Source organism: Heterodontus francisci, chromosome 35, assembly GCF_036365525.1.
Source record: "Heterodontus francisci isolate sHetFra1 chromosome 35, sHetFra1.hap1, whole genome shotgun sequence".
Classification (NCBI taxonomy): Eukaryota; Metazoa; Chordata; class Chondrichthyes; order Heterodontiformes; family Heterodontidae; genus Heterodontus; species Heterodontus francisci.
Window position 1 is genome coordinate 17,414,302 of NC_090405.1, and position 22,733 is coordinate 17,437,034.

Consider the following 22,733-nt stretch of genomic DNA (forward strand, 5'->3'; position numbering starts at 1 on the left):
CGTACACCACATCCATGGCAGTGACCGTCTTGCACTTGGCGTGTTCAGTGTCGGTGACCGCATCCCTGATCACATTCTCCAGGAAAACCTTCAACACCCCGCGAGTCTCCTCATCGATCAAACCCGAGATCCGCTTGACCCCGCCACGGCGAGCCAGGCGGCGGATTGCTGGTTTGGTGATGCCCTGGATATTATCACGAAGCACTTTGCGGTGCCGCTTTGCTCCGCCTTTGCCCAGTCCTTTCCCTCCTTTACCTCTGCCAGACTTTCTTTTATTAATTTCCAAAATATACTTTATTCATAAAAATCTGTAAAAAAAAAATACATTACAAAACAGTTCCAAAAAGCACCAAGTCAAACAATACAAAGAGTGCAAAGGAGATCAGTTTCCTTCAATACAGGAGTGAGTTGCCTCACAACCCTTCCATTTCATTGTCATGCCATGTACATTTTACAGCAAACAAATATTTTCTGGCTACAGTTCGAGTGGTTTCCCATGGATCCAGCCCCTCAGTTCAGCTTGGTGAGGGGACCTTACACAGTGGTCTTTCCACATTGAGCCTTTGCTGCGGCTGCCCCAAGTTTTAGTGCGTCCCTCAGCACGTAGTCCTGGACCTTGGAATGTGTCAGTCTGCAACATTCGGTCATGGACAACTCTTTGCACTGGAAGACCAGCAAGTTTCGGGCAGACCAAAGAGCGTCTTTCAACGAATTGATAGTCTTCCAGCAACAGTTGATGTTTATCTTGGTGTGCGTCCCTGGGAACAGCCCATAGAGCACAGACTCCTGTGCTTCAGAGCTGCTTGGGATGAACCTCAACAAAAACCACTGCATCTCTTCCACACCTGCTTTGCAAAGACACATTCCAGAAAGAGGTGGGCAACGTCTCATTTCCACCACAGCCACCTCGAGGGCCGCGTGTGGATGGGGTGAGACTTCGGGTGTGCAGGAAGGATCTGACAGGGAGGGCTCTTCTCACCATCAGCCAGGCTACATCTTGGTGCTTGTTTGAAAGTTCTGGTGATGAGGCATTCTGCCAAATGACTTTGGACTTCTGCTCAGGGGACCATCCGACAGGATCCACCATCTCCTTTTCCCGTAGGGCCTTGAGGATATTCCGTGCAGACCACTGCCTGATGGATTGGTGGTCAAAGGTGTTTTTCCACAGAAACTTTTCCATGAAGGATAGGCAGTACGGCACAGTCCAACTGGATGGAGCATTCCGCGGCAATATGACCAGGCCCATCCTTTGCAACACCGGGGACAGATAGAACCTCAGCACGTAGTGACACTTGAAGTTTGCAAACTGGGGATCTACACACAGCTTGATGCAGCCGCACACAAAGGTAGCCATAAGGATGAAGGCGACGTTGGGTACATTTTTCCCGCCCTTATCCAGAGGTTTGAACATCGTGTCCCTCCGGACTCGGATCATTTTGGATCCCCAGATGAAGCGGAAAATGGCTCAGGTGATCGCCACAGCGCAGGAATGCGGTATGGGCCAGACCTGCACCACGTACAGCAATGTGAGCACCTCGCTCTTGATGACCAGGTTCTTACCCATAATGGAGAGAGATTGCTGCTCCCACATGCTCAGCTTATGTTGTACCCTGGCTACTCGCTCCTTCCAGGTTTTGGTGCACGTCTCAGCCCTTCCAAACCATATCCCCAGCACCTTCAGGTAATCTGACCTAACGGTGAAGGGGACAAAGGATCGGTCAGCCGAGTTCCCAAAGAACATGGCCTCGCTCTTGCCGTGTTTAACATTGGCTCCCAAGGCCAGTTCGAGCTGGTCGCAGATGCTCATCACTCTGCGCACAGACAGTGGATCCGAGCATAAAACGGCGACGTCATCCATGTACAGGGAGGTTTTAACCTGAGTGCCTCCGCTGCCTGGGATTGTCACCCCTCTGATGCTCGCATTCTTCCAAATAGACTCAGCAAAGGGTTCAATACTGCAAACAAACAAGACAGGGGAGAGAGGACAGCCCTGTCTGACTCCAGATTGGATCGGGAAACTTTCTGATTCCCACCCATTGATTGAGACTGCACTACTGATGTTTGTGTAGAGTAGTTTGATCCAATTGCAGATTCCCTCCCCAAACCCCATTTTGGAATGCTCATCCATCATGTAAGTGTGCGATATCCTGTCAAAAGCCTTCTCCTGGTCCAGGCTGATGAGGCAGGTGTCCACCCTCCTGTCCCGTACATAGGTGATCATATCCCTGAGTAGCGCAAAGCTATCAGAGATTGTCCTGCCTGGTATAGTATAGGTCTGATCAGGGTGAATCACCAACTCCAGAGCAGACTTGAATCGACTGGCTATGTCTTTTGACAGAATCTTGTGGTCAGCATTAAGCAGAAATTGGGCCACCAATTTCTGATTTCTGTCCTCTCCCCCTTCTGCTTGTCGATGAGGGTGATGATGCCTTTCCTCATGGATTCTAACATGCTGCCAGCCTGGAGCATACTCTTGTTTACTGGCAGACATGTTGATTCTTTCCTCAAATCAGTGCACAATAAAAGAGACTGATTCTGTCAGGCTCCTTTTTATACAGGCCACCTGGACCTGGCTGAGAAAGGCAGAGTGAGAGCAGGGAGGGGAGGAGACAAGAGTGAAGATTAAACAGAGAGCTAGATGGAGGAGACACCCAGAGTGACAGACAGAGAGAGAACGGCCACTCATCTTTCAGCTCCACCTCCAGTTTCCTCCGGGCTGCCAATTTCAAACCCTTTATTAACAGTAGAACCAAAACCCAGCTCTCCACACAAACCCTTCCAGACTCGGCCTTCATAGTCAAGGCTTTCCAGAAAGCCAGAGCTTTTAAATATGGTCCCGATGCAATTAACACTCAGTAATATTCCCACCTAAACATAGTCCATTCTAAACTAAGAAACCTCCTCAGTAACATCACCATTTCCACACACATCCGCTTCCTGCAGTTTACAAACACCTTACTGCAGCTGTTTGGGGAATCTCCTGTGTTAAGATTGGAGTTGGAAAGTGGCCTTTACCCGGCAGTGTTATCGTCTCACACTGAATCTGCTAGACATCCTGTTCTCTTTATTGCGAGAGAGAAAGCACGGATTTAGGAAATGTTCATTTGAAATGATCTCTATTGAGAACGAGCCTGGCCGTGGGACAGGTATTCCAGTGCAAAGAGCTGTCCATGACCAAGTGTTGCAGACTGGCACATTGCAACGTCCAAGACTATGTGCTGTGGGACGGCATTAAAGCTTGGGGAAGCCACCATGGAGACTCAATGGGGAAAGGCTGCAGTCTGAGGCCCTAGTAGGCCATAGTACAGTGAGGGGCTGGAACCTGTGTAAAACCCCTCGGGCTGTTTGCACCAGAGAATGTTTGATGTGTAATGTAAATCCTGTAAATATAACCTGTGCAGGCAGGGATTGTGAGATACATCATGTACATTATTGAAGGAAACTGATCTGTATTGTACCTTATGTAATATTAAATTTGAACTGCTTTGCAATGTAATTGCACAAATTATATGAATAAAATACATATTGTGCAAAAGAGAGCAGCTTTCCTGTCAACACACACCTTGTCTCAGGGCACAACTTTCCTGTGATCTTGTCATACCCAACTTCGCTCTATATCTTCTGACACACACACTTTACAGTCTGTCATTTCCAAAAACAAGCATTCTAAAATCAAAAGACCTTTTGTTTATTTCTCCTTTCTTTTCATTTCTCCTCTATTCTTCTCAATCACTCCCTTCAACAGTCCTATTCAGATCAAGGTGGAATGTGAATAGTGTCACAACTCACCTCTGACACTATTATTACCCTTTTCTTTTGTCTCATTCAATGGGAAAGTTTTATTCACCAGTCTGTTGCTGTTTTACACTCTTGCCATACCATCTGGTATTGCATCCATCTGAATTCTGTGCTTTCATGGCCTTACATATCTTTTCCTCTTCTGGATGATTTGTTTGCTTCAGTTCCATTCAACCAGGCTGGACCACAGGGAAGCTTAGAACCTTTGCCTTGGACGGGTCCACGTTGATCCATTACATTCAGAATCACCTCCTTGAAATAACTCCATAGTACAACTACAGTAACCACACAGAATCTGCTTCAAACACTCCTCCACATTTTATCTGTTCTGACTGTCAACACCTCCAGCTCTTTTGTTTAAGTGGAACCCATCAGGTGTGTATAGGCTCCTTCTATTCTGAAAGCTGTAGCACTGGTTCAGGGAATTCAGCCCTGTTTCTCTACTCGAAAGGATCAGCCATGCTTGATCTGCCTCATATTTTGCTTTTATTGCAACGTTACAAGACCTCCAATCCTCTGGCACCACACCTGTATCCAGTGAGGGATTGGAAAATGATGGTCAGACCTTCCACTATTTCTTCCCTGGCTTCTTTCAACAGCCTGGGGTACATTTCATCTGGTCCTGATGATTTATCCACATTCAAGGATGCTCATCCCATTAAGACTTCCTCTCTCCTTAAGTTATCACGTCCAATACTTCACACTCCTCCTCCTTAATAACAATATCTGCATCACCCTCTCATTCGGGAAAACAGTAAAGTATTCATTAAGGATATTGGCAACATCTTCCACCCCGATACAAAGGTTACATTTTTGATCTTTTATGTGCCCTGCTGTTTGCTTAGTTGCCTCTTACTCTAATGTTTTGATGCAACATCTTTGGATCCATTGTTATTTTGCTTGTCCATGTTCTTTCCTGTTCTCTCTTTGCTCTTCACCGCTGCTCCCAAACGCCTCCAGTGCAGTCAAAACACAACTTGTCAGAATTGGGATTCGAACACACGCCTCCAATGGAGACTACGACCTAAACGCGGCGCCTTTGACCGCTCGGCCATCCTGACTGCCTGCGATGTACTATCAATGCCAAGGAAATTATTCATTCTTTGTGAAAGTATTTGTGAGATTGTGGAAATGTCTGGAAGAGGAAAGACCAGCGGGAAAGCTCGGGCCAAGGCCAAGTCTCACTCCTTCCGGGCTGGACTGCAGTTCCCAGTGGGCCGTGTTCACAGGCTCCTGAGAAAGGGCAACTATGCTGAGCGTGTGGGTGCCGGAGCCCCGGTCTATCTGGCTGCTGTGCTCGAGTATCTGACCGCTGAAATCCTCGAGCTGGCCGGTAACGCGGCCCGGGAGAACAAGAAGAGCCGCATCATCCCCAGACAACTGCAGCTGGCCGTCCGCAACAACGAGGAGCTCAACAAGCTGCTGGGAGGGGTGACCATCGCTCAGGGCGGGGTGCTGCCTAATATCCAGGCCGTGCTGCTGCCCAAGAAAACCAGCACTCAGAGCTCCCAGAAAAAGTAAAGCGGCCAAAATGTCATCAAATAAACCAAAGGCTCTTTTCAGAGCCACCCACAGTCTCTGTGAAAGGACTGGTTACTGTCAGGAGGGAGTCAGAGATGGAGTTATTGTAACAGTGGATTGACCAGTTTCACATCTGTCCAGGTGTGTTTTCAGTTCCCTCTCTGGATTTCGCTCTGTTTCTCTGCTCACACATCTCCCCCTCCAGTTAAGTGAAGAAGTGAACTACAGGGTGTAGAATCAACAATTTAATAAATCCCGCTGCCTTCGATTTGATAAATCCCGAGACCATCCCGGTACATTAACGGGAACTGGTTCGGAGCTGATGAATTAATTTAATAATGGAAGTGTCCGGGTTAATTCTCTGTTTTTCATTTGGACAGTTTGAATTGTGTTTTTTTTTTCTCTCTGGTGATCTGAGCGCCGCTTCTCAATGAGAATCTGCTCCCGGAACAGAGTAAATGCAGGAAGGAAGAGGCCATTCTCGGGCTGTGTGTTTCTCTCCTAACCTGATCTGTTTAGACCGCACTGTTCCCAGAGGACGGAATCAGTGAGAGTTGAGCACACACAGGAGCTGAGTCCATTGCAGCGCTTTAATATGTGCCTTCCCCCCGGCCCTCCCTATTCTCCGGACACAGAGCTGTCTGTTCCCCCCGGCGGCGGGATAGAGTCGGGGATTCTCTCCCCGCAGTGTCAGGGTCTGCAGCCCCGGGGAACTGGCGGTTTCAGTCAGAGTGCTGCCTTACATATCCTGTGTACTGATCTCCAATGGATTCAAATATTAGTGAACTCATTGGGTAATGTTTGTAAATAACCCTCATGTGAACGGACCCGGCTCCATTAATGCCTTCCAAATAAAACTGGGATCCATTTCTTTTCCCCAAATGCCAGCTAACGGATCCCAGGAGCGGGGTTGAGATTGTGCTGAGCAGCAATGAGTCTCCGGTAATGCTGCTTTCTAAATTCCAGATTAGCTCTCAGTCCAACAGGCCTTTCGGGAAAGTGATGTGACAAAACAGAAACCATGTGACCGCCCCTTCAATCTAATGGGTTTGATGATGAACAGAGATGGCAGCTCTTTCCTTTGCTGATTTGGTGGCTCTGAAAAGAGCCCTTGTTACACTTGTTACTGAAGCTGGGTTTAAGGTGCGTTCCCCGCGGATGCGGCGGGCCAGCTGGATGTCTTTGGCCATGATGGACCGGGATCATTCTGGTGAATCTGCTCATTTTCCGACAGAAGCATCAGTCGCTGTTTGAACTGTTTAAAGTCAGGGGTGCATTAGCAGCCGGAAAGTGAAGGGCAGTTCATTGCTCCCTGCAGCATTATCCGCCTCTTTCAGGAGAAAAGATCAGAAACCGCTCGTTTCTGTCAGTCCCCGAGAAGCCTGTGAGAAGCGGTTCGTCGCGAATTTGTTCCCTTTACAGAGAGGAAGCTGATATTTGTCCCGTGTTAAATTGCTGAACCGGACCTTCCTCCCGCCGCTTACAGTTAACAGATTGACAAATGAAAACGATTCCTAAAATCGCGTCAGGATTTTGTGACGGTAAATACAGTAAAACAGAACATAAAATGAGAGGTTTTAAAATTGTTGCCTGAAAATTGAAATTTTCCATCACTTCAATTCCTTCCTGCTCTGGAATTGCCAGGCTTTTTCCAATTGGAAAATCTAAGCCAATGAGAACTTCTATTTACTTATATGTGATTCTCCTATTGGTTAAGAATTGGATTGAGAAGCGGGTGACCAATCAGAGACAGAGTCAAACTGCGGGGATTCCAGGCCCCCAGTAACTGAGCTGAAACTGTTCAGATTGACAAACCCTGGCAGTAGCTTCACACATTGGACACTTCACACTGAGTCATTCAAGGGCTGGTGTGAGAGAAGCTTCAGATCCTGTCATTACTCTCTGACTCATTATTCATCTAGAACCAAACAATTAGTAGATGTGAAGCAGTGAAGAGACTTTTCACTCTCACTGCAGAATGTGTCATCTGGGGAAATAAGGAACTATTATATTCGGAGATTCCAGGTACATTCCTCCCTGAACAAATCCATTCCTAACATTCCCGATCACAGCCTATCCCAGCTCCTGTTGTCACCCGACTCCAGCTGAATTGGAGAAACTCATGTGTTGGAGTTTGAGTTGTGAGGTGGGGTTTCTCCGCCAGTGTTCCTGTCTTACAGACTCTCCCCCTGAATTTGTGAACTGAGACTGTACCGAACACATCTCCAGTTAGAGTGAGGGCCGGATATCCCTCTGTTTTATTACAGAGAGTGGGGAAAGGGCTGGGTGGAGGGGAGTCACCAGGGATCCTGGATTTACTCCAAATCATTTCCATGTGGAATCTGCAGGCGGGGCCGGGACAGGGATCATTTGATCAGGGGATCAGCTCTTTCCTGAGAGATGTGGGTGGCTCTGAGAAGAGCCTTTGCGTTCAGATGTTTCCAAGTTTCCCGCGCTCTTTCACTTCTTTCCAGACCCTGCTTTCTGAGCCTTCGCTGCTTTCGGCTTGACCTTGCTCTTCCATGTCTGCACTTTCTTCAGCGCCTTTCCGCCCGCCGCACTCTTGCCTTTTTTGACCTTCTTCGCAGGAGACTTTTTCTGAAGCGCTGCTTTCTTCACCACCTTATTTGGCGTTGCCGCCGCTTTGCTGCTCGTTTTCTTGGCTGTTACTTTCTTTGTTGTCACTTTCACGTCTGCTGGTTTCTTCACTAAAGATTTCTTGTCTGCTGGTTTCTTCACTAAAGATTTCTTGTGTGCTGGTTTCTTCACCTTCTTTCCCACTTTTCCCTAGGTTTTCCTTCTTGCTGATTTTGAAGGAGCCGGAGGCTCCCTGTCCCTTGCTCTGCACCAGGGAGCCTTTGTTCACATTCCTCTTGATACTTTGCTTGATCTGGGTTTTGAGCTTCTCCTGAGCGGTGGCAGACCTGCAAGGAATCAACTACCAGCTAGCGTATAAAGAGAGACCAAGGCTCAGGGCCTTCAGTTACCTGGAGGGGAGTCGGAGAGGCAGCGGATCCTGTGAGGAACGACAATCCAGGAAGGATGAGAAGGTCATTGTCAGGGTACAGAGGAGATTAAGTTAAAGATTTACCAGTTTATAAGCAAGCGCAGAGCCAAGGAACGGTGCTGGGGCAGATCAAATAATAGGAAGCTGTGATCAGTTGGAAGGCAAGAGTGATTAAATGACAGAAGAGATGATGGTGCAAGGCAAAAGTCAGGGAAAGAAAAAGTAACATTTTGTAAGCACAGATACCAGGAGTGGGGTTTGAACCCACGCAGACACATGTCTATTGGATCTTAAGTCCAACGCCTTAACCACTCGGCCATCCTGGTACATTAGCCAACCACTGAAAATGAAATTTAATGTGATCCGGGTGCCATCTGGCCTTTTACAATAGAAAGTTATGACTCCTCTCCCATGCTGAATTGGACCCTTCATTATTTATGAACCTCAATCGGATCACCCCTCAGTCTAGGTTTCTCTAAGGTGTAGGGTCCCAACTCTTTTAGTCTAACTTGATAACCAAGATGTCTTATACTGGGAATTCGTCGAATGTCTCTCCTCTGTACCCTTTCCAAAGCCTCAATATCACCCATCATGTGAGGAGACCAAGACTGGATACAATATTCCAAGTGAGTCCTGACCAAGGTTTCATAAAAGGACAAATTCGGGACATCTCAGATACTGAAGGAGTCCATGTCCAGAAGCAGCAAGACCTGGACAACATTCAGACTTGGGCTGCTAAGTGGCAAGTAACATTCACACCACATAAGTACCAGGCAATGACCATCTCCAACAAGAGAGAATGTAACCATCTCCCTTTGACGTTCAACAGCATTACCATCGCTGAATCCCCCCACCATCAACATCCTGGGGGTTACCATTGACAAAAGCTTAACTGGACCATTCATATACATACTCTGGCTACAAGAGTAAATCAGATAGTGGGAATTCTGTGATGAGTAACTCAGCTCAAGGCACATGGTGAAATGCTCATTAGGAGAGCTGGAGAAATGGACTGGTCAGGTGGGCAGAAAAGTGGCAAATGGAATTCAACTTGGAGAAGTGTGAGGTGATGCCTTTGGTGAGGTCAAACACAGCAAAGGAAGACACAATTAATGGGTGAATGCTGAGAGGTGTAGAGGAAGTGAGGGACCTTGAAGTGAATGTCCACAAATCCCTGAAAGTAGCAGGATAGGTTGATAAGTTGGTTGAGAAGGCTTATGGAATCCTTTCCTTTATTAGCCAATGTATAGAATATAAGAGCAGGGAGGTTATGCTGGAACTGTATAAATCATTAGTTAGGCCACAACTTGAGTTCTGTGTGCAGTTCTGGTCACCTCATTCCAGAAAGGATGTAATTGCACTAGAGAGGTTACAGAGGAGATTTACGAGGATGTTGCCAGGACTGGAAAAATGCAGCTATGAGGAAAGATTGGATAGACTGGGGTTGTTCTCCTTGGAATAGAAGAGGCTGAGGGGAGATTTGATTGAAATGTACAAAATTGTGAGGGGTCTGGATAGAATGGATGGGAAGGGTCTATTTACCTTAGTAGGGAGGTCAGTGACTAGGGGGCATAGATTTAAAGTGATGTGTTGAACAATTAGAGGGGAGATGAGAAAAGGTTTTTTCACCCAGAGGGCTGTGGGAGTCTGGAACTCACTGCCTGTAAGGGTAGCTGAGGCAGAAACCCTCAACTCATTTAAAAGGAGTCTGGATGTGCACCTCAAGTACCTGAACCTGCAGGGCTACGGTCCAAATGCTGGACAATGGGATTCAGCTGGGTGGCTCGTTTTTTGGCCTGCCTATGCTGTAAACTTTCTATGTTCTATGATTCTATGCAGACACAATGGGCCCAATGGCCTCCTTCTCCACTGTAATAATTTTGTGATTTTTGACTCTCCAAAACTTGTCAACCATCTACAAGGCACAAACCAGGATGAGTGCAGCACCAACAATACTCTAGAAACTCGACACTGTTCAGGACAAAGCAGCCGCCTTGATTGTCACCCCATTCACCACCTTAAACATTCACTCCCTTCACCACTGACGCACAGTGGCAGTAGTGTGTACCATCTACCAGATGCACTGCTGCAACTCACCAAGGCTCCGCAGACAGCACCTTCCAAACCGAAGACCTCCACCACCTTGAAGGACAAGGGCTGCAGATGCATGGAAACACCACCATGTGCAAGCTCCCCTCCAAGTCACACACCATCTGATCTGCAAATATATCGCTGTTCATTCACTGATGCTGGGTCAAGATCCTGGATCTCCCTTCCTAACAGCACTGTGGGTGTACCTACACCACATGGAGTGCAGCAATTCGAGAAGGGAGCTCACTGCCACCTTGTCAAGGACAATTAGGGATGGGTAACAAATTCTGGACTTGCCAGTGTCGCTCACATCCCATGAAAGAATATGCCTCATCTTATACTCAATTGTCCTCTGAATGCAGCCCAACCCTCTATTTGCTCCAACTATCACTTCACAGCATTGCTGCTGTACCTTTAGAGATCTGTGCACTAGAACATCCAGATCTCTGCTCAAAATTATTTTCTTTTTTCCACCTACTTTAATGTTTTTCCCTGAAGGGTGTATGAATGTTGAGCATTCGCCCTGTCCACATGAATAACACTGCACTTACCCAAATTAAACATCATTTACCAGTCATGAACCCAATCTCCCAACACATTAAGATCAGCCTGAAACAGTCGAGTATCGCCTACAGTCTGAACACTCGCACAGATCTTCAAATCATCTGTAAATTTACAGATGGTGCCCCCTACACCTACATCCAGATCATTAATAAAAATAGTAAAGAGCAACAGTCCCAACACCGATCCCTGTGAGATACCATTGGTAACTGGTCTCCAAACAGATCCAGATCCATCTGTAACTACTTTCTGCCTACGTCCTGCCAGTCAGTTCCCAATCCAGATCAATATATTACCACTGATACCAGGGACTTTAATCTTATAGAGAAGCCTCTTGTGTGGAACCTTATCAAAATCTTTTGGATGAGATCAGCTAATTGAACACAGGCTGGGGATGAGGCCTAGGCCTGTCCTGCTTTGTGTGTGGGTCTCAGAACCACACAAGGTGAGATCAGCTCACTGAGCACAGGCCCATCCTGCTCTATCTAGTGCTCAGTACCTCACCAAATGAGAATAACTAACACACCACAGGCCATGGAGCCTCGGCCCATCCTTCCCTGATTGCGGTTCAGTGCCAACCAGGTCAGATTAGCTAATTCAGCACAGGCCGGAGATGGAAGCTGGATCTTTCCTGCTCTGGGGGCTCCGTACCATACCAGGTGCGATGAAGTAAAATACCACAGGCCGGGGATGGAGCCTGAGATTTCCCTGTTCTGTGTGGGGCTCTGTACAACAATGTGTGAGAAGAACTATCATCCCTCAGGCTGAGGAAGGAGCCTGGGCCCATTCTGTTCTGTGTGGCTCCTACCACACTGAGTGGGATCAGTTAACTCAACACAGGCCATGAATATAACCAGGCCCTTTCCTGCTCCGTGTGGCTCAGTATCACACCAGGTGGCATCAGCTAACACAGCACAGGCTGGGGCTGGAGCTGGAGCCTGGGCCCGTCCTGCTCTGTGGGTTCAGTAACAACCCGTAAGATGAACTTTTTTCAAAAGACTTCAGTGTATTTATCTCTGTCCAACACTCTGAGGCAGCTTTCTGTGTTTATGAAGAGTGTAATTTATTGACTGGTCTCTTGGATCAAACAGGGTAACAGACAGAGGTCTGTGTGCAGAGGGTTTGCAGGTGAGCTCTGATTCCTAACTCTTTCTGGACTGTGAGGAATAAAGAATGAATGAGAGAGAGAGAATGTGGGAGAAGGGATGATGGAAGAATTTGTCCGTGAACCTGATTAAAAGTGGCTCAAACGCAAGATAATATTAAGATATCAAGAGCAGAACATTAACATAATCTGAGTTCCGCGATCTGGTCGGGTCCCATTCCCCTGAAGTGAGGAATGAACGCGTGGGGAAATTCCACCTGGAGTTATATTTGTCTCCAATGAAGATGAGTTCACAGTGAGGATGGAATAGCTCAGTTGGGAGAACACTAGATTGAAGAACCAGGATACAATCCCTGGTTTCATCAGTTTTAATTTGGTGTCTCCATCAGTTTAAGTAGAGAGAATCAGAGGGGAGATTTTCCACTCTTGACCCCATGGGCTGAATTTTAAACTAACGGTGCGGCTCTCGGCAGAGGCACCGGAAGCGGGTGTCGTCACCACACGAGTGAAATGTGGCCGACCGACTCCGATCACGGAGCAGCCGACCAATTAATGAAGGGGAGGCGTGGGGCCCATGTAAACAAGGACCAGAGGCAGGGAACGAGGCACCGATGGCACCGACATCTGACACAACGGCAGGTGCTGACACCATATTGAAAGGGCTGCCAGACCTGTATTCACTGCTGCCTGGTTTAAAGGAGTGTCTTCCTGAGAGCCCTCTGCTGTCCCTGAACCCGTTCTGCTGCCTCTGCTGTCCCAGAACCCGTTCTGCTGCCTCTGCTGTCCCAGAACCCGTTCTGCTGCCTCTGCTGCCCCAGGTCCCGTTCTGCTGTCCCAGGACCCGTTCTGCTGCCCCAAGACCCATTCTGCTGCCTCTGATGCCCCAGGACCCGTTCTGCTGCATCTGCTGTCCCAGAACCCGTTCTGCTGCCTCTGCTGCCCCAGGTCCCGTTCTGCTGTCCCAGGACCCGTTCTGCTGCCCCAAGACCCATTCTGCTGCCTCTGCTGCTCCAGGACCCGTTCTGCTGCATCTGCTGCCCCAGGACCCGTTCTGCTGCCCCAAGACCCGTTCTGCTGCCTCTGATGCCCCAGGACCCGTTCTGCTGCCCCAGGACCCGTTCTGCTGCCTCTGCTGCTCCAGGACCCGTTCTGCTGCCCCAGGACCCGTTCTGCTGCCTCTGCTGCCCCAGGACCCGTTCTGCTGCCTCTGCTGCCCCAGAACCCGTTCTGTTGCCTCTGCTGCCCCAGGGCCCGTTCTGCTGCCCCAGGACCCGTTCTGCTGCATCTGCTGCCCCAGGACCTGTTCTGCTGCCTCCGCTACCCCAGGACCTGTTCTGCTGCATCTGCTGCCCCAGGACCTGTTCTGCTGCCTCCGCTGCCCCAGGACCCGTTCTGCTGCCTCTGCTGCCCCAGGGCCCGTTCTGCTGCTCCAGGACCCGTTCTGCTGCATCTGCTGCCCCAGGACCTGTTCTGCTGCCTCCGCTACCCCAGGACCTGTTCTGCTGCATCTGCTGCCCCAGGACCTGTTCTGCTGCCTCCGCTGCCCCAGGACCCGTTCTGCTGCCTCTGCTGCTCCAGGACCCGTTCTGCTGCATCTGCTGCCCCAGGACCCGTTCTGCTGTCACTGATGCCCCAGGACCCGTTCTGCTGTCTCTGCTGCCTGATAGGTAAGGAGCTGAATGCGAGCCTGCAGTGACCATGGTCCAATAGTTTAGCGATGCCTTCCTGCAGGTTCGCCTCCAGGTGACAACAGATAGGTGGAAGATCCTCTTCCCCAGGGATGGGAGGTGGAGACCTGTCCACCTGACCAAGCAAAGCTGCTTTGAGATAGTAGGTGAAGTCAGCAGCCGTGGGGTCACCCCCAAGACATGGATCCAGTGCAAGAAGTGGGTCAATGACCGGATCCGGGCTGCTCAGGCGCAAACTCAAAACACTTTGGACTCTTTGGACATTGCGCATGGCAGAGTGAGAGGGAGTGTTTGGTGGAAAGGGAGTGACCACCCAGTCATGTGTATTGGGGAATGGCAGCAGGACATGCTGCCTGAGGCTTGGCTGCATCTCGGTGGGAGGTGCACGTCAGTCATTGCATAAACTCACACAGTCCCTCGAGAGGGGCCACATGCAGGAGGAATATGTGTGTCCACATCATGGACTGCTGGACTATCACCATCAGAGATATTGGGTTTGTCCCCGCTGGGAGACTAACTTTGTTGATCATAGTGGCTGCAGGAGAAGACAGCCCACAATCGGAAAGAGCATGTCAAGACTGGCAGTGGATGCCTTATCTCCATGTCCTCATCCCGATGGAGGAGGAGGCCATGGAACAGGCCGGGCAGCAAAGCAGCTGCTCCATAGCTGATGGAGAGACAGGGACACCTACCTAAGAGAGTGAATGAACATCTCCTGGGGCACAAGGGTGCATCCGCTGCAAAGGAGCCACACTGCTCATCTGTTCACCACTGCATCAATGGAGCTGCACAGTAGGGGTGGTTGGAATGTCACGATGGGCAGACCCTAACCCTTCAATGTCCCTGTTTTCACATGCAGGCTAGGATGAAAGACAAGAGCGAAGAGCTGGAGAGACTGGGGGACAGCCAGACACCTCTGAGGAGGAGGAGGGAGCCTCAGAGGGTGCACCGTCACATCATTCCCCTGCACCCTCCACCAGCACAGAAACCCTCACTCGGTGGGTATCCACTCGCTGTTAGATTTGGTCACACAAGCTGGTGAGCACATCACAGACAGGCCCGGGCAGATGACGGAGGCAGTGACAGCCGAGGCCACTGGCAGTTGGAAGTCTGTGGGAGGCCAGGCCCATGCTGAGTCCCAGGCTGATGACGTGCCTCTGGTGTCACCAGCAACACGGGAAATGCTGAAGCTGCAGCAAGAGGTCAGGCAACATCTGGCAGAGTTGCCGGAGGTTATGTGTACCCAAGTTCGGATGATGGAGGAGTCCATCCAGGCCTTGCATGCTGTACTGTCTCTGATGGGGGTGTGTCTGGCTTATTCCTTGAGAGATTGGTGACTCTGATGGAGAGCCAGATCCAGCAGACCAATCAGTGGCTGCCGGAGATGTGTGCAGACCTGCACTCCATCGCTTTGTCCATGAGCTCCATCCAGCGGTGACAAGGCGAGAGGGGGGAACGAGGCACCTGAACTCTTCACCAGGTCCACGTCCCTCTCAGGTCAGCAGCGAGTTACAAGTGTGTCTTATAAGGGGGAGGAGCAGCTGGCTGCTACATCTGGGGTCTCCTCTCAGGGTGCTCCTGGTGTGGACAGTAGCTCCAAAGCCCCTCTGCCAGTGACACAAGTGATGCCAGTGCCTGCCTCCATCACCCTCGATGACAGAGGGGGGGTCCCTGTACCTGTGCAGGAGGCCCTCAGTGTGCCGGGGCCCTCCAGGCCTCAGGCAGCAAGAGGACGGCCACCAATGTCATCCCAAGCCATGGGGCAGCAAGGTCAGCAGCCTGTCTCCACCTCAGCTGACAGAGCAGGGGGAGCACCACGTAGGAGCACGCGGAAAAGATTTCAGAAGAGCACCTAGATTCACTGAGGGGTTCACGGTGAATGTACATTCCAGATGGATAGGGTTGCGTTTGTTGTCACACGGAAGAAAGAAATGATGTTCTCTCACTATGTCTTCTTCCTATTGTTGATGCCCTTTGGGACTTCATTTAAACCGTTCCTCCCAAGGGGCTGGAAGTGAGGGACCAAGCCCTGAGTTCACAAAGCTTCGGCCTTGTCACTGTGCGATGTGTACCTGGACGCTGCAGTGCAGAAGGAAGGAGGCGACAACAGGGCTGCTTAAAGCTAAGACTTTATTGCTGTGGTTCCAGAAGGTGGTAAGGCTCAAAGGAAACTTGAATGTATAAGGGTGTCTCATGTCTCCCTTGTGTGTATCTCATGGCCCCTTTCCTGCTGTGCCTGAGGTTCTTCATCTGGCACTGCTTGGGCAGCATCCTCCTCCACATCCTCATCATCAGAGGAGACATCACACTCCACGATATCCTCACTAGTCAACACCTCACCCCTCTGTAATGCCAGATTGTGCTGTGCACAGCAAACCACCACGATATGCGAGACCCTCGCCGGGACATACTGAAGGGCTCCACTGGATCGATCTAGGCACCTGAATCTCATCTTCAGGAGACCAATGGCCTCCTTGATGGTCGCTCGGGTTGACCCGCAGCAGGTGTTGCACCTCTCCTCTGCATCCGTGCGTGGGTTCCTCACAGACGTCAGTAGTCATGTCCTCAGTGGGTAGCCCTTGTCTCCAAGGATCCATCTTTGAAAGCGGATGGGGCCGCGGAAAGGTTCTGGCACCTGGGAGTGCCTTGGTATGCAGGCGTTGTGGCTGCTTCCCGGGATTTGTGCACACACCTATGGGATCCATTTGCAGTGGTCGCAGACCAATTGCACACTGAGCAAGTGGAAGCCCTTCCTGTTGAAGGCTGCTGGCTGGTCTGCAGGAGCCATGATGGTCACATGGGTGCAGTCAATGACACCCTGCACCTGGTGGAATCCAGCGATGTCCCCGAATCCTATAGCTCTCTCAGCTTGACTGTTTGGATCAATGTGCACATAGTCACCGGCCCTCCTGAACAGGACATTGGTGACCTCCTTGATGCACTGATTCACTACAGACTGTGAGATTCCACACATATCTCCAGTGGATCCCCGCAATGATCTGGTGGTGAAGAAGTTCAGTGGCACGGTGACCTTCAGTGACACTGGCATCAGGTGCCCACCAAGTCGCATAGGGCACAGCTGCATCATGGCAGAGAGATCAGTGACGACCTCCGTGGAGAGGTGCAGTCTGCGGAGACACTGTCACTCGGACATCTGCAGGTAGTTGAACCTCGGCTGACGTGTTCCTCTGCCTCCTTCTCCAGCCTCCTGTTCGAGGCTGGCCTTCCTGTGGGCCCCCAAGCTGCTGTGGTGCCCCTGCTGGTGCCTGCGTCTCCCTCCCCTCCTCTCTACTCCTCCTCCTCCTCCTCAATGGGAGCCTCGAATCCAATGAGAGCCTCGAATGAGGCCCATGACAGATTGCCCCTCCCTGAGTGCAAGGCCTTCACAGTAAACAACACCCAGCCACATTTACCTCACTTGTCACCCTCAATGAAGTGGCACTGCCCCAATGGCACCCTGGTGTTGTTCCCTCTGCAGAGCTGGCACATTGGCCCCCACTCCTGACAGTGTTTCCCGATGCCCTTTCTGCCAAGTTTTGCTGCCTCACCCGATAGCTTCCCAGTGAAGACAACACTCAGCTCCCACCTCCCAGTCACCTCCTTTAACCAGGCGAGGCTCTGAAGCCCCGTGGTTCCCGTGTGCTATTAGTTCAATTGGATCCAGTGAATAAAATTGCTGACAATTGGACTCATAAATACTTGAAATGCCTTCTTGCCGTGTGGATGTGCGAAGTCTGCCCTCCATGTCAGCCGCCGACAGAAAAATCCGGTCCAACGTCTTCCATCCCTATTTTATACACCCCCCGCCTCCCCCTCCCCGGCCTCCATTCCCGTCTCCAACGGTCCCTTAAAATTCTGGTGCATGTCTCTAAGACTAATGGGAGTGAAACCACATCTGCTCCTTGGACTGAACAGGGAGAGCTGCTCTCTCTGTGTTTAAAGTGAATGAATCTGCTCTTTACCTTGTCTTACTGGAACATTCACTGTCTGGAGATGTCTGTTTGAAAATGTTTTCCTGTTATATTAATGGAGCAGAGGAGCAGATGTGAGGTACTGTTGAACAGAGAGGTTTGGAAGTGGGTGAAGGGGTGGAGTGACGGTGTGAGTGAGAGGCGCAGTGAGTTGGCCATTCTCAATAGAGTGTCAGGAATGAAGGTCAGAGGAACAGACCAGGCTGGAAACACAGAAAGAGCGAGGAGAAGCTGGTGTGAAAAACAGAGATTAAACAACAGGCTTGTTCATTTGGTTTGGGTCAGGTGTTTAGAATACCCAGAATCTGGGTTCACTTCCCTTCCAACGCAGGCAATTGTACCAACATTATGTTCATAAAACCATAGAATGATACACAAAGAAGGAGACCATTTGGTCCATTGTGTCAGTGCTGTCTCTTTGGTTGTGCTATCCAATTAGTCCTGGTGTTCAGCTTTTTCCTGTAATCTGTACATTTTCCTTCCAGTATTTATCCCAATTGCTTTTCAAAGTTACTACTGAATCTGCTTTCAAGTCCTGATCAGACAGTGCATTCCAGATGACAACACATCACCGTATAAAAAATCATTCCTCATTTCGCCTCTGGTTCTTTTCTCAATCACCTGATAAATACATCCTCTGGTTACTGACCCTTTTGCCACTGGAAACAATTTCTCCTTATTTAACTTATTGAAACCTTCTTGATGATGTCACATACTAGACTGCCAGTAAAACTGAAGCCCATGGAATAAAAGGGACAATGACAGCATGCATATGAAGTTTGCAGACTGATAGGAACATAGGAGCAGGAGTAGGCCATTCAGCCCGTCGAGCCCACCCTGCCATTCAATATGATGATGACTGATCGTCCACTTCAATGCCTTTTTCCCACACTATCTCCATCTCCCCTATGTCATTTGTATTTAGAAATCTGTCAATCTCTGCTTTAAACATACTCAATGACTGAGCTTCCACAGCCCTCTGAGATAGAGAATTCCAAAGATTCACAACCCACTGAGTAAAGAAATTTCTCCTCATCGCTGTCCTAAGTGGCTTTCCCCTTACGTTGAAATTGTGTCCCCTGGTTCTAGACTCCTCAACCGGGGGAAACATCTTAGCTTCATCGACCCTGTCTATCCCTTTAAATATTTTGTAAGTTTCAATGAGATCACCTCTCATTCTTCAAAACTCTAGAGAATACAGGCCCAGTTTCCCCAATCTCTCTTCATTTGACAGTCCCGCCATCCCGGGAACAAGTCTGGTGAACCTTCGTTGCACTCCCTCTATGGCAATGATATCCTTCCTAAGGTAAGGGGAACAAAACTTCACACAGTATTCCAAAGTGCAGTCCAACCAAGGTTATATACAATTGAAGCAAGACTTTACTGCTCCTGTACTCAAATCCTCTTGTGATAGAGGCTAACATATCATTAGCCTTCCTAATTGCTTGCTGCACCTGCATGTTAGCTTTCAGTCACTTATTGACAAGGACACCCAGGCCCCTTTGTACATTCACACTCTTACCATTTAACAAATAATCTGCACATCTGTTTCTCCTACCAAAGTGGATAACCTCACATTTTTACACATTATATTTCATGTGCCACTTTCTTGTCCACTCACTAAGTCTGTCCAAATTCCCTCGAAGCCACTTTGCATCTTCCTCACAACACACATTCCCACCTAGTTTTGTGTCATCTGCAAACTTGGAAATACTACATTTGGTCCCCGCATCCAAATTATGTGAACAGCTGGGTCACAGTGTGGTGGTGAACAGTTGTATTTCTGTCTGGAGGAAGGTTTACAGTGGGTTCCCCATGGTTCCTCATAACTTCAGTTATGTGCAGACACTGGAAAAGCTGGGGTTGTTCTCCTTGGAGCAGAGCAAGTTCAGAACAACTTTGACAGAGTTAGAATCAAGGAATCAAATGGTTACAGTACAGAAGGAGACCATTCAGTCCATCATGTCCATGACAGCTCTTTGCAAGAGCAGATCAGCTAATTCCACTCCTCTGCCCTTTCATTGTAGCCCTGCAAATTTTCTCTATTTAGGTGTTTATCCAATTCCCTTTTGAAAGCCACGATTGAATCTGCCTCCAGCACACTCTCAGGCAGTGTATTCCAGATCCGAACCACTCCCTCTGTCCCACACCCCGGTACCATTGCAGAAAATCTTTTCTGTTCATTTCATCCCTCATAAATAATTGAAATGAAATGTTTATTAGGAAATGCACAACATAAAAAGGAGAGAGAAATAAATGCTGAGTAAAATAGAAGTCAATGTTTGGAAGGTAAAAAGAGCAAAAGATGTAACTTTTATTCTGGATGAGTGAGAGGAATATATCACACTTTGGGGCTTTTGTAAGAGGATTTACTGATAAACCTGGGATTTGAGAGGAAGCTGGTTCATGGTTTACAGAACAAATTCAGCCCCTGGGGTGGAGCCAACAGCTGCACCGTCCAATAACAGACAGGACGGGGACACTGTCTCAGGCCTGGTGAGCTCAGTCGATGAAAGCATGAAACTCTGAATCTCAAGTTTTTGAGTTTGAGCCCACGGTGGGTGTTTTCTATTTCCTTTTGTGAGAATAAGAAATATTGAAATGTTGTTTCTACAGCTTGTGGAAAGTTACCAAGAAGTCATTTGTGCACAACAGAATGAAATCACTGAAAAAGAGAACTGATAAGGATATGTCAGTGGAGACCTTAAGACAGTAAATCACTGACAAAGAGAATTGATAAGGGTATGTAAGTGGAGACCTTGGGACAGTACATCACTTAAAAATTGTGCTTAGGCAGATAACAGAGAAACAGCAAGAGTTAGAACAACGGATGTAGTGAATAAGAAACTGCCCCACTAAGATAAAGGCTGACAGCTGCAAGTTAAAACACATAATGGAGAGCCAAATAAGGTAAAACAAAAACAAGAGTTAGGGGCTAGAAAGTTAGAGTAGGGGGAGAAGTAAACAGAGGAGGAGACTGTAGCAACCATAGGATAGGTTAGTGTCATAATACGTTATAACCAATAATGTAAAATAAAGGCGTGGACAAATGGATTTGTATTGTATAAACATGAACTGAATATGTTGATCGGTGTGCCTGCTTGTAGGACACCCGATCTTGCAAGACCGTTAAATAAACTTACTTCTTCAGAGTTTGACTTGGTGTAAATTATTATCAAGTGGGCTACGTTTCTCACAACTGGGGGCTCGTCCGGGATCTCTTCATCATTGCCGGGACCGCGGCCGACGACAGACGAGAAGACGCGTCCCATTAATTTAAAAACGGTCTCGTTTCTCTCGTTGGTAGCGGACCCGAGTAATCGACTGAAAATGGTCCTAGGGAAGTCACTCTGAACGAGTATTTAGTGCGGCAGGTACACACGTGAAGTCAGGCAACTCCGTGCACGGACCAAGGTAAGAAAAACGACTTTTAAGTATTATCTTGGTGACTTATGGTTAACTGTCGGATAAGACCTTCTAAGTACCAAATGCAGTATAAGACCCTTCAGCTAGGAGGTGAGTACCGTAGGGTACAAGACCCTTCAGTTAGGAGGTGAATACTGTGGGGCAGTATAAGACCCTTCAGTTAGGAGGTGAATACCGTAGGGTATAAGACCCTTCAGTTAGGAGGTGAATACCGTAAGGTATAAGACCCTTCAGCTAGGAGGTGAATACCGTAAGGTACAAGACCCTTCAGTTAGGAGGTGAATACTGTGGGGCAGTATAAGACCCTTCAGTTAGGAGGTGAGTACTGTATGGTATAAGACCCTTCAGTTAGGAGGTGAATACCGTAAGGTATAAGACCCTTCAGTTAGGAGGTGAGTACTGTATGGTATAAGACCCTTCAGTTAGGAGGTGAATACCGTAAGGTATAAGACCCTTCAGCTAGGAGGTGAATACTGTCGGGTATAAGACCCTTCAGTTAGGAGGTGAATACTGTCAGGTATAAGACCCTTCAGTTAGGAGGTGAATACCGTAGGGTACAAGACCCTTCAGTTAGGAGGTGAATACTGCCGGGTATAAGACCCTTCAGTTATCCATGGGAAATAAATCGTCTAAAAAGGAAGACGATGGGAGACAAGGAAAGTCTGCCGGCAACATCCCTCCAGAAAGTCCATTGGGACGGATGTTGGAGTATTGGGATTTAGAGTCAAAAACCAAGGAGAAAAAGACCCAAATATGATCTAAGGACAGCAAGAAGGACCACCCCTAAACCCGACGATAACGACGACGATAGAGACAGAGAGTCTCCTAAGACAATGATGCCCTTGAGAGAGGTACCAATAGGAAATAATGAAATTGGATTTGTTAGTGCACCATTAACGTCAGGAGAGGTAAGAGTGTTTAAAAAGGAAATGAAAGTCCTCGTAGAAGACCCCTGAAAATTTGGGAAAGAGAAAACCCTCCCGGGGTAGGGAGAAACGAACCAGCTGAACAAAAATACCCTAATCAAGACCCGCAGTGGCAGAACAATAATATCGGCCATAGGGGCCAGATGAAAGACCTTAGAAATCTGATAGTAAAAGGCATTGTTGTAAACAAGTAGTTGAAGCCCCTGCAAAACGTATGCCTTTACAGAGTTACCGCAGGCCCCTCTTATGGCACAAGCAGGTGACGTATTGAGTGCGACCCCTCTGGGTGTTGAAGGCTGTTTCTAGACAAATAGAGACCATGGTACTGCCTGTGTGGAGTTTGCAAGTTCTCCCTGTGTCTGCGTGGGTTTTCTCCGGGTGCTCCGGTTTCCTCCCACAAGCCAAAAGACTTGCAGGTTGATAGGTAAATTGGCCATTATAAATTGTCACTAGTATAGGTAGGTGGTAGGGAAATATAGGAACAGGTGGGGAATAGGTAAATTGGCCTTTATAAATTGCCCCTAGTATAGGTAGGTGGTAGGGAAATATAGGGACAGGTGGGGATGTGGTAGGAATATGGAATTAGTGTAGGATTAGTATAAAAATGGGTGGTTGATGGTTGGCACAGACTCGGTGGGC

General features: G+C 48.6%; 1 non-coding gene across 1 annotated transcript; it reads right to left on the reverse strand.

Moving 5' to 3' along the window:
* Positions 1-8,569: 8,569 nt before the first annotated feature.
* trnal-uaa (transfer RNA leucine (anticodon UAA)) lies at positions 8,570-8,652 on the reverse strand. Its single transcript has one exon. It is a non-coding gene; the product is annotated as a tRNA-Leu (tRNA).
* Positions 8,653-22,733: the final 14,081 nt, after the last annotated feature.